General features: G+C 43.0%; 1 long non-coding RNA gene across 1 annotated transcript; it reads left to right on the forward strand.

Moving 5' to 3' along the window:
* Positions 1-2,336: 2,336 nt before the first annotated feature.
* Positions 2,337-3,563, forward strand: LOC140592559 (uncharacterized). Its single transcript, XR_011992889.1, has 2 exons — positions 2,337-2,369; positions 3,298-3,563. It is a non-coding gene; the product is annotated as an uncharacterized lncRNA (long non-coding RNA).
* The last annotated feature ends 8,117 nt before the right edge of the window (positions 3,564-11,680 follow it).

The raw sequence follows: 11,680 nt of genomic DNA on the forward strand, positions 1-11,680 counted from the left end.
TCCTTTTCTTGGTTGAGGATAACTGCTTCCCCTTAGCTGTGGCACTGACTATAACATTACTGTCCATAACAGTACTGACAACCTCATTTAGAAGTGTTTCACTGACAGTGATGTCATGACTCTGTAAGACCTCTCTAATGTCATGTTTGAGTATCGGTTGTGACAAGGAAAATATCTGAGTCAAATGTTCCACTATTTCCTGAGATGCCATGTCAGATACATGACGAATAGATTGCATCTTTAGGAATAATGATGCCAAGTTATGGTTCAACTGGGCTCTTAAAGTGTCTGTGTCACACTGACTGTTTACCTCATTAAGATCAAATGTGTCCGCAGACCCTGCACTGTGACTTTCAGCAGGTTCCCCAAGACTTTCTGCTGCAACTACAACTGGGGCACTATCATTGTCTGCCATTGTATGCCTTTTGTGTGCATTAAACGCTGAGTAGCTATTTGTTCTGTAATTACAGTTCTTGAATGGGCATGCTACCATCTCATGACTTCGTAAATGACTTCTCAAATGACCAAAAAGAATTTCCTCAGAAAAGGGCTGCTTCAAGTTACACAAAGGACATGTAAAAAAAACACATGCTCTTTCAGTTGGATCTACTCTACATGTATCATTATGAGATCTTGACAGATGAGCTTTCATTGCTTCAAATGATGGAAAAGTACAAATACAACTGTCATAGAGACATGGCAGGGGGGACACTCTTGAATATTGGCTATGCAGTACAGTATAGTGCCAAAATAATTGTCCCCGGGTATTTGATGTTGCAGAACACAACTTGCACTTCCACTCCATTGGGCCAACTTCAGCTAATAGTGTTAATAACACTATTTCATATAATACATCCTACCTGACCTGTTAAAATTCTTTCGAGATGATCTCACAACCACACACTTGAGCCTACGAAGAAATACAAACACAGGTCTGGTTAGCATCATGATAACACACTGACATTATGTTATTTAGCATTGTTCGTTTCATGCTAGCACACACATACACACAGCTCGACAATGTAAAATATAGACTGTGTAACGCGGACACTTATTGAAATAAGTATACTCACAGTATTCACATGCATTACCGGCGAAAAGCGATAACAACAACCAGCAGAAACTGGGAAGCAAGGATAAAGTTATGCTTCTGGTCCCCGCCAGAAAGTTCAGACTCGTGGACCTAACCATCAGCGTCCCGGGCAAACATGCATTATGGGAAATGTAGTTCATACAGGAAACCCGCTGATAACATTTCACCGTTGTATGATTGTAAAACGTATTTGTCACCAGTGTTGGGGAAAGTTACTTTTAAATGTAATATATTACAATACTGAGTAACTCCCCCCAAAAAGTAACTAATTGCATTACTTAGTTACTTTTTATGGAAAGTAATGCGCTATATTAATTTTGAGTTACTTTTGCGTTACTTATTTCTTACCTGGCTAAAGCTTTATCTTGTTCAGGCCTTGGACGTGTTTTTTTGACTAAGAAATTCAGCATTCAACAACAGCCTCACCTTAATTTTCTTTTAAAAACACATAATGTAATTAAATATTTTTTTAAGCAAATTAATTAAAATAAAAAAAGTAACTCGCGCTACTTTTTTAAAAAAGTAACTCAAATATTAAAGTGTAAATTTCTAAAGTAATATGTTATATTACTCGTTACTTAAGAAAAGTAATATTATTACATAACGCACGTAACGCTCGTAACGCGTTACCCCCAACACTGTTTGTCACATTCAACAACTTCTAAAGTTACAATTACTTGGATTTGTAAACTACTTACAAAAAAAATTCACTGTGCACATTGGACAAATGTATTCCCAGTTCCAAATTTAAGACTATTTATCGAAATTCAATAATAAAATAAAAACCTTAGCGTTACTTACCAAATCAGGGCTGATGCTAAGACGGCGCTTAAGAAAACGAGGGCAATAAGACTAATGGAAAAAAAAACTGAGGTGGTAGTGGTGGTGGTTTGAAGTGGGGGGATAAAAGTGCGCACTGCAAACAAACAAAAACAAATTAAACTGTGTTCCACATCCACACGGGCTGGCCAAGACTTCTCCGCATCAAGGTAAAATCAAGATGGCTGACTCAGCTTTCCTGAGGGAGAGATAAGACCCACCCACCAGAATGTCATGACGTCGATAACGTTATGACTAGAGGTCGACCGATATATCGGGCCGATATTTAGCATTTTTTAATGTATCGGCATCGGCCGATATCCGAGTGCACTACGCCGATTTTCAGATAGGCACGTCTGCGGTTAGCCCAGTGTTATTGTTGCTGTGGAACACGTGACCCACGCTACCTTGTGCAGGACCACAGCCAGAAGTTTTGGAAGAGTCCTGGGATAAAACAGTAAGGCTTAAATTCTGATCTTTCAATGACCTGTTTATTTAAGTAGTTTGCTATGAAATGTTGCTTTAAAAGAAAACGCGAATTACGCTATTGGGAACTGGGGTAATGATAATGAGCCTTCAACCAACTGTAGCTTACAGGTAACATTAAGGATCATTGATTCTAATAGAGTTCGTTTTGTGCGCTTATTGGTGGGCTCACAGACGTTTTTTAATCGTTAAAAATCATTTTAATTGTTAACATTTTAATTATTACCATATCAGCCCGATGTTATCAGTTATGTTTTTTTTCTTGTGTCGGAGAGTTTCACTCTGTGAGTGTGTGGGGCGGAGCAGGCAGCGCTCAAATACTGCAGCGTGTGTGAGAGTTGCGTTACTCTGCCCTGATCACAGACAGCGCCGTCCTCGGAGACACAGAGCTGCTAAGAACAATGCATGGCGGAGAAAAGTGTTTGTTCGAAAGCGTGGTTACCATTTACTTGAGCTGATGCTGACAATGGTCCTTCTGTGCAACTTTTTTTCATTTGAGACCGGAGATTCAAACAATTTGTCAGACGTCTAGATAAAAAGTGCATGACTTTGCGCAGTTAGTTTCCTCATTAAACATGTCTATCCTTTATACGGGCTTATACGTAGACAACGTCACAATCACTAGGGGCTTATGTTGTCCTTGCATACAAGGCTGTGCAATACGACAGTTATTTTATTTTATTTTCCGGGATCACTAGATTCTGATTGTGAATTTGGCTTTAAGCTATCTGTCTGCTAACAACAGAAACAACATGTTAGTGTACACTACTCATCATATCTTCAAAATGTATTAGAGTGTAATTGTTTTAATGTGCATGGAATACTGGAATTGTAGAATGAATTGAAGATGAAGGTACTATAATAAAAATTCTAACCTTGCATTTATTCTTCTGTTTTAGTAATTGCTGTCTGATGGCTGAACAAAAATCTAATCCTGTATGGCAGCATTTCACAAAGCCAACACCAGGAAAAGCCAGGTGCAATATCTGCAGCAGACTGGTGAGCTTGGGAGCTGAAGAATGAGTTTGCTGCTAAAGAGATTCTGATGCTGCTATCTTTATTGTTTATAAGTTTAAGTTGTTTATAAGTTGTATTGTGTTTTTGTTATTTAAGTTTATATTTAAATTTACACAAGTCAGTATTCAATAAATGCTAAGTTGAGAAATTTTGTGTATCGTTTGTTATTATTAATGTGATATTTTATCATGCAAATAGAGGGGAAAACGTCCAATTTTCGGCCAAAAAATATCGGCAGCATATATCGGCCATCGGCTGACCCTGACTCCTAAATATCGTCATCGGCATCGGCTATTGAAAAACCCATATCGGTCGACCTCTAGTAGTGGGCCAACATCAGTATTTCACTTTAGAAATTATTTTTAGTGTATTTTCCACATGAGTTGAAAAATATTGAAAATTTTTAGTGTATTTTCCACATTATGAGTTGAAAAATATTGAAAATTTTTAGTGAATTACTCCCCAATTATAAGTTGAGGAATATCAATATTTATAAGATAACATTGAGATAATTTAAGGCAACTCTAAGTATAAGTTTTATTTTACGTAAACTTAAAACATTTAAAAACATCACTAAAATATTTTTGTGTAATCTGTTACAAAATAATTTTTGAGTTCTGTGAACTTATTAGGGTTTACAGTGTAGTGACTGCACCCCGCTTTTTCTCTTTCTCTTATTTAATTTAGTTGTTATTTTCTCTCCTCTTTTCTTCTTCTCTCTTCTCCTATATATAACGTATAACACCATGATTATGCATAAATGCATCACACATAATGTACGCACACAGGCAGCACATAGACAGACCATACACATAGACACATCACACACATATGTACTTCACACGCACACAGAGGTAAATAGTCACTTATGCGCACATATAAATACAGGTGAGCATAGGCACGCACATGCGCACGCACAGACACACACACCTAGCTAGCTCCTCACTCCCGGAGAGTTAGTTTAAACATGAGCACAATAAGGTTTGTCACATGGAATGTACGTGGCGTCGGCTCCAGAGTAAAGAGGCTAAAAGTTTTTAATCACCTGAAAGATTTACAAGCAGACATTGTCCTCCTACAAGAGACACATCTGTCCAAAACAGCTGCAGATGCACTCACCTCACCACAGTTCCCTCATGTATATTCAGCTGGATACAACTCAAAACAGAGAGGAGTGGCCATACTGATTAATAAAAAAATACACTTTACTACCATTAACACTATTACAGACCCAGAAGGTAGATTCATTATAGTCAACTTATCTATCCAAAACATGAACATATGTATCGCTAGTGTATATGGCCCAAATGTTGATGACTCCTCCTTTTTTCACACTCTTTTCACCTCACTTTCTGATCATTCTGACACCACACTTCTTATAGGAGGGGACTTCAACCTGATTTTTAACCCTGAAATCGATAGGTTTAGTAATGCAGGTAGCTATAGGAACTGGCAATCCCCAGAAATCCTGAAACAATATATGAGGGACCTTGGTCTATGTGATGCTTGGCGTTCTCATCATCCCACTCTTAGAGAATATACTTTTTTCTCGTCTGTACACCGATCATACTCCCGCCTAGACCACTTTCTAATCAGTAGCTCCAAAATGAGGGACACTTCAGCGGTTCAGATCCACCCTATCTGTTACGACCGGCTCAAAGCCGCAACAAATCAAATGGGGCAGACGCATAAGTAACGTTGTGAGTTAAAAAGGTTTTTAATGAAATAACAAAAAAATAGAATGTAACACAAGCAGAACATAAAAGAAAAAGTTATGGCAGGCCATGGCATCCACGACTCAGTCCAGGAAACCGCAGCCGGCAGCAGCTCCCGGCAGCCAAAGGTGCAGACCAGCCTCTCACAAGTGCAGCAAAACAAAAGACAAAAGAAAAGGAGAAAAAGTTAACAAACTGCAGGGTCTTTAAATGATTGCCCAGGTGCACAGGGCCCAGGTGCGCCTGGTCAATCAGATTGGACTCCGCCCACAATCACCTGAAACGATAACAAAAACCCATAGACCACAGGCTAAAAAAGCCAGGGTCGTCACACCCCCCTCCATAAAAAAAACAAAATCCCAAAGGGGAACTTTTTGTTTCCTCAAATCACCCACTTACCCAATCACACAGGGGCACGAGATAAGGCATCAGCCATTACATTGTCAGATCCCCTAATATGATGGATACGTAAGCAATATGACTGCAGAAAAAGGGACCAACGGACCAACCTTTGATTGGGGCACGTCAGCGAGTTCAAAAATGTCAAGGGATTATGATCAGTGTAGACATCAATGGGGTAACCTGACCCCAAATATACTTGAAAAAAACCCAAAGCCCACACCAAAGCCAAAGCTTCCTTTTCGATGACGGAGTAGTTAAATTGATGTTTGTTAAACTTCCTAGAAAAATAACAAACAGGCTTACTCACCCCATGGTCATCCAACTGAAGCAGCACAGCCCCTGCACCAACCTGACTGGCGTCCACCTGTAGCTGGAACGGTTTGTCAAGCTGAGGAGCTGCCAGCACAGGTGCAGAGCACAATAAAGACTTTACATTATCAAATGCCTGCTGACAATCTAAACCCCAGGTGAATTTCCTACTGCCCTTTGGTCAGGGGGGCTACGACAGACGAAAAATTCTTACAAAAACCACGGTAGTATCCTACCAAACCGAGGAAGCGCATGAGCTCCCTCTTAGTTGACGGTGGTGGATACTGCTGCACAGCCAACACTTTAGCCTGTAAGGGTCTAACCTTACCCTGCCCCACTATCTTTCCCAAATAGGTGACAGTGGCTTTGGCGAACTCACACTTCGCCAAATTGACAGTCAGGTTCGCCGCAAGCAGACGCTCAAAAAACCCACGAACCCGATACAGATGCGACTCCCAAGTGTCACTATAAACCACAACATCGTCCAGATACACGGCACAACCATCCAAGTCACCAACAACCAAATTCATTAGCCGTTGAAACGTGGCCGGAGCATTTCGCAAGCCAAAGGGCATCACTCTATACGAGTACAGACCGGAGGGCGTAATAAAAGTAGCAATTTCCCTCGCCCGTTCCGTCAAAGGCACCTGCCAATAACCCTTTAAAAGGTCAAACTTGCTCACAAAATTTAGCAGATCCCACAAGGTCAACACAATCGTCCACCCGAGGCAACGGAAAAGCATCAGGCTTAGTCACCGCGTTGACCTTGCGAAAATCCGTACAAAACCGTAGGGTGTCATCGGGCTTCGGTACCAGGACGCAAGGGGACGCCCAGCTAGAGGAGGATGGTTCAGCAATATCATTCCTCAGCATATAGTCAACCTCCGCATCCAAGAACTCCCTCTTAACCAAAGGCACCCGATAAAAACGCTGCTTAATAGGACTTGCATCCCCCACATCGATGTCATGTTCTAATAAGTGCGTTTGAGTCGGCGTGTCACCAAAAATAGCTGGAAACTCATTAATAAGTGCTATGAGCTCCACACGTGCCTGGGGAGATAAGTGGACCAGAGTGCTTTCCAAATTTTTCAAAGCCTCAGAGTTCTTAAATCGCCCCAACATAAACACCTCCTCAGATAACGCAGTCTCCTCGGAGACAACAGTATCAAATGTAGGCAACACACTAGCCAAACACACAGATTTAGCCTCACCAGGCTCATACCCAGCAAGCTTTGACTCACGAGCGAAATAAGGCTTGAGAAGGTTAACATGGCAAAGCTGTGTAGGTTTGCGTCGGAGTGGTGTTTTTATGAAATAGTTTACCTCTGACACTTTCCGTAAGACAGTAAACGGACCAGAAAACTTGGCCTGAAAAGGAGAAGACACCAGTGGCAAAAGGGCCAACACCTGATCACCCGGAGCGAATTGGCGGCGTTCCGCTCTGCGATCATATAGCCGTTTCATTCTAGTCTGTGACCTCTTCAAATTCTCCTTGGCCAAAGTCACAGCATTATACAAGCGATGTTTAAATCCGTTCACATAATCAATAACATTAACAGGTGCGGCAGCCTGCTGCACATCATCCCGCATGACCGCCAGCGGGCCACGGACTTTATGTCCAAACACCAGGTCATTAGGACTGAACCCTGTACTCTCCTGTGTCACCTCCCTAGCCGCCAGTAATAACCAAGGTAAACCCTCCTCCCAGTCTCGACCTAATTGCACACAGTAGGCACGGAGCAAAGACTTCAAAGTTTGATGGAAACGCTCTAACGCCCCCTGGCTCTGTGCATGATATGCTGATGACTGGATATGCTGTACGTGCAGGTGTCCTAAAATCTGGGAAAACAACTTAGACATAAAATTAGAACCCTGATCACTTTGAATAAAACGGGGAATACCAAAGGTTGACACAAACTGAGAAATTGCTTTGACCAGAGATCGGCTGGTTATGGTGCGCAAAGGATACGCGGCAGGGTACCGCGTGGCCTGACACATCACAGTCAAGAGGTACTTCGCTCCAGCTTTCGATGGAGGCAACGGACCTACACAGTCAATAAGCAGATACTCAAAAGGTTCATGAATCGCAGCGATGGGATGCAACGGCGCAGGTTTAACAGCTTGATTTGGTTTACCTACAAGTTGACACGTGTGACAAGATTTAATATATACAGACACGTCTCTCTTTACACATGGCCAAAAAAAAATACCGGAGGACACGATCATACGTTTTCCTCACACCCATATGTCCAGATCGGTCATGAGAAACTTCCAAAACTAAATCACGATACTTTTTAGGTACTACTACCTGAAAAACAGGAGTCACCGGCTCAATAGAAGGAACCCACTTTCTCCAAAGTACATCGTCCTGGAGAAAGTAGCCGGCCCACATACTTCCGGCCTCACCCGGCAGAACAGCACCCTCAAACAAAGACTTCAAAGACGGATCAGCCTGCTGTTCTGCAACAAAATCTGCACGAGAAACAGATAATGGCACATCAGACAATGAAACAGGCTCAAACTGAACCGTTTGATAATCACGCCTAGCCATTCCACGCGTCACGGCGCACACAGGAAACACCTCCAGAAAATCACGACCTGGCGCCGATGTCTCAGCGGGTAAAGGATTGGAAAAAACCACAGGCAGAGAGGCAGCAGCAGCAACCACACGTCCACCGGCTAAATCATTACCCAAAATCATGTCCACACCAGTCACAGGCAAAGCTGGCCGTACTCCCACACACACATCACCGTTCACCAAATCGGTAACCAGATGTATTTTATGCAAAGGCACAGACAACACGGACATATCTATTCCCCGCACCAGTATGGAATCTCCAGTGGCAGTATCCCCAGAGAAAGGCAGCACCCCGGCCCGGACGAAAGAATCAACAGCACCAGTATCACGCAAGATCCTCACCGGCACCTGATTCACCGAACCTGGAAGAGACACAAAACCAGTGGTAACAAAAGGCACATAGGACCTCTCCGAGAACCCCAAATCGCAACCTTGAGCCGGAAGCGAAACAACTACAGCGGGTTTTACGACAGAATGGTTAGACCTAAACTTAAGGACAGGGCAATCAGACTTCCAATGACCACGTTTGTGGCAGAAATTACAACACAGAGCCGGATCACCCACATCCCGCCTTTTACCATCTTTCACCGACCTGAAACCTGAATGACAAACGGCAACAGAATCAGAAGCCCCCTCTGGGACGCGAGCCGGGCGTAAGCGACCCCACTCAACGCGATGTGTGAGCACGAACTCATCCGCCAGCGCCGCAGCAGCAGAGACAGACTTCACCTGCTGCTCTGAGACATATGTAGCCACCCGCAGGGGAACAGAATTTTTAAACTGCTCCAAGACAATTAAATCAGACAAATCCTCAAAATTAGCTACATCACAGGCCGTACACCAACGAGTAAAGGCATTAACCAAATCCCGTGAGTATTCCAAATATGATTGCTTGTCATCCTTCCTACCATGTCTGAAGCGCTGACGATAAGCCTCCGGAACCAACTCGTACGCTTGCAACACAGCAGATTTTACTTTGGCATAATTCACGCTGTCAGTTGCCGACAAAGCCGAATATGCCTCTTGCGCCTTACCGGTCAAAACACATTGCAGCATAACCGTGCGATCGGTATCGGGCCATTCTCTAGAATCCGCAACACGCTCAAAAAGCGAAAAAAACGTATCAGGATCTCTCTCATTGAACTTAGGAATGAGACGCAAACTGCCGACCAGATCAAAAGCACCAGACCTGGAAATAACAGACTCCTCATGTACACCAACGCCAGAGCTCCACCTACCCTCCTTACCCTCCTTAACGAGAACCAACTTCTCGCGTTCAAAATCAACTTTCTGTTGCTCCAATTTCAATCTCTCCACCGCCAACTGCCTCTCATTCCTCTGCTTCTCAAGCTCCAACTGCAACAGTAACAGCTCTCTGCGTTGATCAAACGACAAACCTTCCTCAGAGGAAAGAACCGGCACCGCCAAACCAGCTGCCTCCGAAACATTCCCATCCATTCCAACAGGCAGGATCTCCAACTCAACCAAGTTCGCCCTCAAAATAGTCTTAATACTTTGCTTAAAACGTTTATCACCAATTTCAATCCGATAATGAGCTGCCACCTTAAGCAACTGATCTTTAGTAAACAAATCCAACAAATCCTCAGAAAGGGATTAAAAAAACTCATCCACCTGAGCCATAACACACAACCCACACAGACCACAACACCCCTGGAGACAAGAAGAACACGCTGACCTCAAATAGCTGAGGATCAAATGAGAGCGTCACTCCCCCTAACTACCCAACCAAGCTAACTAAACTCACCCCTAGTCTTCATGTGGCGTTCCAGCGGGTACTTACGCACTAGAAACCGATGGCCCGAACAGGCAACTGTAAAACAGTGACACACTCGCAACCAGGGACATGCCCCCGAGACAAAACGCTCTAACCAGTCAGCCACAACACTAACAAAACAACAAACACGACGCACCCAAAAAGGGCCACGCCGCTATACCTGACCAGGGAGTGACCAAAGAGCCAACAAACAACAAAGCAGCGTGTTCACTTCCCCCCACGAACAAACAAACAAACAAAAACCAAACAAACAAACCCACAATGCGCCCCCCCACGCCAAACAACCAACAACCAGAAAAACGCGAATGGACGAGCCCCCACATTTGTTACGACCGGCTCAAAGCCGCAACAAATCAAATGGGGCAGACGCATAAGTAACGTTGTGAGTTAAAAAGGTTTTTAATGAAATAACAAAAAAATAGAATGTAACACAAGCAGAACATAAAAGAAAAAGTTATGGCAGGCCATGGCATCCACGACTCAGTCCAGGAAACCGCAGCCGGCAGCAGCTCCCGGCAGCAGCTCCCGGCAGCCAAAGGTGCAGACCAGCCTCTCACAAGTGCAGCAAAACAAAAGACAAAAGAAAAGGAGAAAAAGTCAACAAACTGCAGGGTCTTTAAATGATTGCCCAGGTGCACAGGGCCCAGGTGCGCCTGGTCAATCAGATTGGACTCCGCCCACAATCACCTGAAACGATAACAAAAACCCATAGACCACAGGCTAAAAAAGCCAGGGTCGTCACACTATCACTATCAGCGACCACGCCCCAGTCTCCCTCACTCTGACTAACACAAAGGTCACTCCGCCAATCAAACATTGGAGATTTAATACATCATTACTTAAAGATGAAAATTTTATAAATTATTTCAAACAGGAGTGGGCACTATACTTGGAGGACAATGACACACCAGGAATCTCAGCTTGTGTTCTTTGGGAGGCAGGGAAAGCAGTCATGCGAGGTAAGATAATTTCTTATTCCTCACATAAGAAAAGAGTAGAAAATTCACTAATATTAGAACTAGAGCAAAAGATTAAAACTTTAGAAAGTGAATATGCAGCCGCATCCCAGGAATGCATTCTGGATGAATTAAGGAAAACAAAACTTAAATTAAACGAGATTAATGATAAAATAACACAGTTCTTGGTGCAAAGGCTTAGACTGGAAAATTTCGAACAAATCAACAGATCAGGTAGATTTTTAGCCAACCAATTAAAGCTGAACAAGGAAAAAATAACAATCTCTTCCGTAAAAGACCTATTAGGTAACATTACACATGACCCAGATGAAATAAACAACACATTTAGAAATTTCTATGAAAATTTATATAAGTCACAGATTGATCCACCACAGGCTGATATTGATGAATTCCTTAACAATATAAATCTTCCAAAATTACAGGAAGATCAGGTAATGGCACTGGAGGCACCCATTTCAGTGGCAGAACTCCATGATGCCCTTCAGCATA

This window comes from Paramormyrops kingsleyae, chromosome 1, assembly GCF_048594095.1.
Source record: "Paramormyrops kingsleyae isolate MSU_618 chromosome 1, PKINGS_0.4, whole genome shotgun sequence".
NCBI classification, from domain to species: Eukaryota; Metazoa; Chordata; class Actinopteri; order Osteoglossiformes; family Mormyridae; genus Paramormyrops; species Paramormyrops kingsleyae.